The sequence below is a fragment of the Egretta garzetta genome, unplaced genomic scaffold (assembly GCF_000687185.1).
Source record: "Egretta garzetta isolate BGI_Z169 unplaced genomic scaffold, ASM68718v1 scaffold16, whole genome shotgun sequence".
NCBI classification, from domain to species: domain Eukaryota; kingdom Metazoa; phylum Chordata; class Aves; order Pelecaniformes; family Ardeidae; genus Egretta; species Egretta garzetta.
The window spans coordinates 4,895,864-4,903,182 of NW_009260022.1; positions in this window are offsets into that span (position 1 = coordinate 4,895,864).

The following is a 7,319-nucleotide window of genomic DNA, read 5'->3' on the forward strand; positions in this document are numbered from 1 at the left end:
CAAACAAAAACAGTGTCAAAACAAGCAGGGGCCAGATCCAGAACCTATTATATTTAAAGGAAATGCTAAATTTACTTTAATGGGCTCTGACAAAGGTCTGCTGCTATAAAGAAAAACAGGCTTTTGCTGAAATTGGTTGAGTCATCACAGTAAGAGGCAGCGCTCTCTTCCAGTCCCACCACTGAGTTATTCAGCCATTCCCAGCCACCTGCTGGCAGTTCACACTCCCTCTCCGGGCTGCCTTCCTGTAAACCTAACGTATTCCAGCTGTTCTGTGGTCCCAGGCTTTAACCCTTGCCTCCCCTTGCTAAGTACTTACTGTCTTCCTCTGAGTCTTCCCTCTTCCCAAGCCACTTCACATCACACTCTTTGTGCAACTCTGTGATGAGGCCTAAGAGAAAGGTGAGCTGTTTAGATTGCAGAGTAAAACAAGACCCAAATTGGGATCTTCCTTTGAATTCAAGCATGGGAATTCCAGAGGGGTGAATTAGATAAAAATAATGATCTGTTCTGGATCTGAATATTTTGCAACTGCTGGGTATTTTAATTCTAATGAGAACATAAAAATAAATTATAAACAGGCCTTTAGCATTGCCCTTTCAAATTTATATCTTAGGAAACAAAATTAGTCCTTGCCACACAAGTTCTATATACATACACTCTATGTATACTTTTCATACATATATCAGTATACACTTCCTTATTCTAGCTCTATAGGAAAATTGCTGCCTTGGTATATTTATAACATGATATTATAACAGATACAACCTTAGTAATGTTGCCACCTGTTACTGGTCATCATGAGAACAAAGTCAAGGAAAAAACCCTACAGTTTCTCTATGAAAAGAAAAAAAAAAAAAAAGTCTTATTTTGATTTCACTAAACTAAACAAAAAAGTATTGTGAGAATTTCACGTGTCTTCTTGTCATCCACTTCTGTTCCCAGACACTGTGGTTAATACTGATAATCAGATACAGCACACAGAATGAGTACTTACTCTGCAGCTCCTCAGTGGTTCCCACCTATTAGGGGAAGGGTAAGTCCCTGGTGCCATTAATTCTTCAAGAAGATTGCTTTACTTTGCTGCTTTTCAATATACATTTTCACATCCACAGGCACTGCGTGTGGCCAGCCATCGTAGCCGTTTCAGTTGGAAAGAAAATCAAGTAGAATCTGTCAATAAGTCAAACACAGGGAAATAATTGAGGTTCTAAAATGTGAATCTGGGAGATGGTGAGGGAGAATACTTACACTTCGGAAAAAAACCTCTCAGCAATAAGAGGTCTACAATGACTGTACAGAGACCAAGATAACATGGTAGCATACATTTAAACCCCCTCTTGCATTCCAGCTGTTTACATATGAAGAGTCTATATCCTGTATGTTGTGTCTGTTTTGTGACAGGACATACACAGTTCATATTACAAAGTCATTAGCTGATATACCTTATTGTAGGACTAATATACTCTGTCAAATCCCTACACATGGAAGCACTTTGGGCTGAAAGTAAAATATCCATGAGTGATAACATTGATTTGCACCTTATTGGAGATATTTACATATGGTAAGCTAGCTGTTAAAAGGAGAAAGCTGATTCCGTCTTCACTGTAAAGACGTAATAAAGTTTGAGAAACAGCCTTAGTTATTAGGAACAACAAGGTTTTGGTGATCATCAAACATACTAACAGGAGGCTAAAGCGCACCTGGGCCTATATCTGAACCTTCATGTAGTTCAGAGTCCTTATCAATAAAGGAAAAAGGATTGGAGTAACATTTTTTACTATAGAGAAAAAGAGCAATAAATAAAGTTCATTCCAATGAAACAATGAGCAAATATGGGAAATCCTGTGCAGACACAAAAAAAAAAAAATCCTGTGGATGAGGACTCCTCTTCTCTACTGAGCCCATATCCAGAGGCTTTTCCCTGCTCCTAAGGAAGGTAATCAATGAGATATGCAATCTAATTTGAATATTTATTTCTAGATAAAGTATACATTATTCCTTGGTTCCTTTTACCTTTTGTAATTTGGGGGTTTTAGATCCTGCCTCTTAAGCTTTCTAAACTCAGAGTCCATTTGAAACTTTTCACTATGATATGAATACCTTGTGAAAGAACAGAGATGGTACTGTCTACCAACCTAGACTACAACTGACGGCTATGATGGCAGTCATATGGGTTTTGGTATATGCTTTATTTGAAGGTGCTAAAATTATACGTCTGAAAAGCGGGAATTTGAGAGGAAGTATTGATTTTAACCCCAAGTTAGAAATCTCTCTAATTTATTTTTCTGTTTGACTCTTTAGGGAGATTTTTAGGGAAACTGGAAACATGAATTTCCTACTCAAATTCCTTTTTATGGAAATCAGTATGCTAGTAAAACAGCCTTCAATTGCCACACTCTTAAAATAGCTCCAGGAAGCCCAAGGTATGGGGACACAGGGCAAGAGGCATAACTTTGTCTATCTTCTTTTTACCATTTTGAGTAAACAATGGTGCCCTTACTATAAGTTAGGTTTATGGTGATGATTATATCTTTCTAATATACTGTACAACAGTTAAGTTTACCAGAGATGCTTTAGCAAGCCCTTGCAAAGCAATGCAAAAAGCAAAAGCTGACCAGTCTTTAAAAGCATAGCAATTGCTATTACAAGTTGCTAAGTAAGGTGTTTAGAAATATTTAAAAGACCTCATCTCTGGGCTAGCTGGCATTCTTCTGAAGATATTTTCTAATTTTTTTCTCACTCAGATGGCTTCAAATGGTGATTTGGGCAGCTGGAACCTGGGGGCATATTTGCTTCATTACATACATTATTTTGTCAGCTGGAGCTGATTTTTTGTTAATATACAGATGGACACAGAAAACCTTCAAAGACTTTACAAATATATTTTGTTTTAAATGTAAATACTACCCTGGTATCATTAATAGCCAAGCTAGCTTGTTTCTCTTAGCATTCTACGCTTTATATGCCAATAATCTCAGGGCTTTATTTTGCCTGATATAAATTTTCATTAAGCCTGAGGAGGGCTCTTTCTGTCTTTCCTGACTGATTCAGGTTTAATTGGCCTCTAAGGATAGTAAGCTGCTTGAGGGTTCTTTCAGAATCTGTGTTCCTCTGCTTCTTTGCCAAATATTTTTTTTATTTCATCTAGCAATTTGTTTCTATCAGCTTCTTTTTCCCATTTTCCCTGCCAGAGACAAAGCTGCTACATTTTTCTCTCATTATATTTTACAAGCATTCCCCCATCAGCGTTCTCAGAAGAAACACTGTTTTTCAGGTAGCTCCACCTTTTCTTTCAAAGTCTATTCTGATATATCCTAAAAAAAGGTTTAGTCAGAAGACTATTTTGCTATTTCTCTTCACTCCAGTCTATCTGAATCTCCATAATAGATGTGTGGGTTGACCACGCCATTTAACCTCTTTCCAGCAAGGCCAAACCGAGTGTAAGGAAGTCAGAACATAATTGAATCTAAGATAGAGACAGTATGGAAAACAAAAAAGAAAACCCCAAAACCCCTCTTATATAAGGAATTCAAAATTATATGGAAAAGTACTTTCCTTTCAACTTTCTTTCTCTTTCTTAATAATCATATAGAATTCTTGGAGCTTTTTTTTCCTTCTTTCTATCAGGGAAGACTAGGATACTTATATGATTGCATTTAAACTGAATTAAGAGGTTTGCTATCATAGTGCATTTTCCTGATTTTTCATTCTCTTCCGTGTGGATACAGAAGCCTCCATTTCAGCAACATATTATTTCCATAACAGTACTGAATATATTATTTGCTTACCATACCTCTAATTGTGCTTTCAGGGTTTCAGAAATAGTCCCATTCTGCAACAGTAATTAGCAGATTTCTAAGCTGGTAGCTCACAGTTTGCTTTTTCAGGCTGCCTTTGTAGCCAGTGCTCCTCTGTTCCTCTATGCAGCTTCATTTATTTAACAAATTTCCAACTATAAAGTTTGTGGCGGTCAAAGTCATCTCTCTTTTCATAGATGATCACAACATTCAAATTAATGGCCATTTCATATGGCCAAGCATTTGGAGAGCCAAGCTTAGCCTGAGATGGCTTCTGATCTCTCACAGATGATACCTGGGTTTTCAGTAGTGTAAACTACAAATTTTGAACCATGACATTCTCGAATATGCTTTCATGTTCATGTCATATGCCATATGATATATTCCAGAATTTGGTGAAGTTCTGGATAGTAACAGCAGAAATTGTATCAAGAGGAGTCTAGCAAAAGTCAGTAATTTACAATATTTTTTTATGTCTAAGAATCAAAATTGTACAGAAAAGCTAAAAATGTATACTTTGTACTTTCTATACAGGGAGAGAGGACAGAGGAAAGACTCCAGAGAGATAAAAAGAATGGAAGAGAAATAATAGGGAGTGGATAGAGAACTAGAATGTTAAGACAGAGAGATGAAGCAGTCTGCTTCTGACCCAAATGTGGCAGACGCTTCCCATTAAACTAACAGTCTCAAATTAACACCTTGAGTGAAATTCTGCATCCACTGAACATCGAGGGGGACAAGATTCCATCACAATCTTTAAGATAAAACCAAATAACTGGATAGATATTTAAGACTGCTGTTAGAATGTTTTTTGCAGTCTTTCTTGAAATTAAAAGAATGAGAGAGAAGAGCATGGAAGTTGATAGTTAAACAGTTTCATGCAAGTATTTATGCCTACCTGGCTGAAGAGAAGCAGGAAAGCATGTTCTCCTAGCTCAGGTGCTTGCTTGTAACTAGTCTTGGCCTTTCGCTACCTTTGTCTTCCTCAGAACATGCAAAATTTTCATGCCCCAAGAAATCATAGAATCATAGAATGTTTTGGGTTGGAAGGGACCCCTAGAGGTCATCAAATAGGAAGCTAAGACAGCAAGCAATAATATTCCTTTGCCTTAATAAGTTTACATATATGAAGGATATATATCGAAGTATACAAGATCTCTTTTATAAACAGTGAAACCCCACCTTACCCGATAAGCATCAAATACTGTACCTGTATCTCAGCCTGGTTTTGCAGTCTTGGGATTGCAAGACCACACTTCACTTGTCTGCTACATACAAATTTTCTGCACACACTAAATTTACAGATAACAAACTGTGCTGCCGAACATAGAAACTAAACAATAAAAGAGTAGAAAACTTTTGGCCTCTGTGGTCTTTTCCAGTTACTGCTACTTCAAGTGTTCTTTAGATTAAGCACAGGTTAAAATATACTCAAAGAGAAATGTCATTTTAAATTGCAGGGATCACTAATATGTACTGAACAGTGCACTTCAAAAACAAATCACATTTTGCATGCACACACCAGTCTTTAAACATTCAGGTTGCAAACTCTTTATATTTCACATGTCAAATGTGTGGGGGTTTTGGTGTTGGGTTTTTTTTAACTTACATAACTTTACTAATTTTTTAAAATTTTGTTGTAATCTTTTATAGCTCTTTACACACCCTGGTCCTGAAATCTGCAATCTACTTGTGTCATCTGGTGCTGAATTTCAAAACTAGTCTGTTTCTAAAGTATGAAAAAAGTAATGAATATTGGGAGAAAGCTTATAGCCCTTACTCAAAATAATAAAAGTGTTTCACTTGACTCACTTTTTGTAGCGTAACACTGAACCGAGTTTTACTGTGGAAATCCATCAATTTTGTCAGAAAAGTAAATGTGAGCCTTACCAAAACAAAAGCATAAAACTTGTTTGCAAGCAATACATTATTTATGAATTTGAATATCTGATTATATATATTAATAAAAGTGAGCATGAGGGATTTTTTCCTAATTGTATAGGCTTGATTGTATGAAATTATATAGATGGGATAATACAGTCTTGCATGGATTTTAAAACCTATGCGATGACTGGACAAGACACATTCACAAATAGCTCTTTTACCTTACTTAACATTCACAGATGTAAAGGTCCCTCGCAGTGACATCAGGCCACAGTTAACTCTTTGCCCCCTCTTTACGTGTTAACATTCAAGAGCAGGATCCTCAGTTTGCTTTTTTCAGTCTCTCATCAGCAAGACAGAACAAACTTTTGGCCATTTCTACCCCACAGCTTTCTGCCTCCCACAAATAAACAGACAGGAAACATCTGTTGCTCTTGCTCGAAGAGGCAGGAGGAGCGAAGGGGCTTCTGAGAAATTTGGAGAGCTGCAGCAGAGGTGTGTGTTAAGTGAGGCTGAAACAAAGGCAGTGAGAGGATTAACGCTGGGAGGTGACAGTTCACCTCCCTAACTCTGCTCCTGAAGTCAGAGCTGATCCATGACTGCTCTGTATTCCCATTCACTGGTGTTTGGTATCGTACACATACCAAGAGGGAAAACTGTAAAATATGCCAGATCCTCCAATCGTCCTGCACTTGAGATATTTCTCATAGCTATTCCTTTCTCTGAGGACTGTTAAGACTTCCAGGGAAGCTGGAAAACATCTTGGGCTCCAAATCTCAGATTAGCAAATCCATAATTGGACATAAAAAAAAAGCTAATTAGCAAAACTGAAACTCGTACTATTTTAATTTTTCAGGTAAATACTGATTGGTGGCATTTTTTTTTTAATGAAATGTAAGAGAAGTTCCAAAGTGATATTAAGCATTGATACCATTTTAAAAGGTGTGTTATTTACAGAAAATACTTGAATGGCTCCTTTGGAAGCATTTCAAGCTGTTAAATAATTATGTATTTAGGACACATTACATTTAGTAAAAACATCTACAAACATACATGGAAAAATTATGGCTAAATCCTGTTATCTCAGATGGCAGCTTTGGCCCAAATAACCCCAGACAGTATTACAGATTTAGGCCAAGAACATAAGGCACTGGCCTGCATATAGCACCCCCTCACAGCCACGGTGACCCTCCTTACTTCTCACTGGCATGGCAGCACGCTGACCAAACATCGCTTAGAAATGGATCCCAACACCACATGCTCACAGCTGTGGCCCACACCCCACACCACCCTTGGCCCCTGCTCGCCCATTCCCTCCTCAGCCCCACACACCCTTTAGAATCATAGAATCGTTTAGGTTGGAAAGGACCTTTAAGATCATCAAGTCCAACCGTCAACCTCACACTGCCATCCCACCACTAAACCATGTCCCTAAGCACCTCATCTACCTGTCTTTTAAATACCTCCAGGGATGGGGACTCCACCATGTCCCTGGGCAGCCCAACCCAATGCTTGACAACCCTTTCATTGAAAAAATTTTTCCTAATGTCTAACCTAAACCTGCCCTGGCGCAACTTCAAACAATTTCCCCTCATCCTATCGCCCGTTGCCAGGGAGAAGAGGCCGACCCCCACC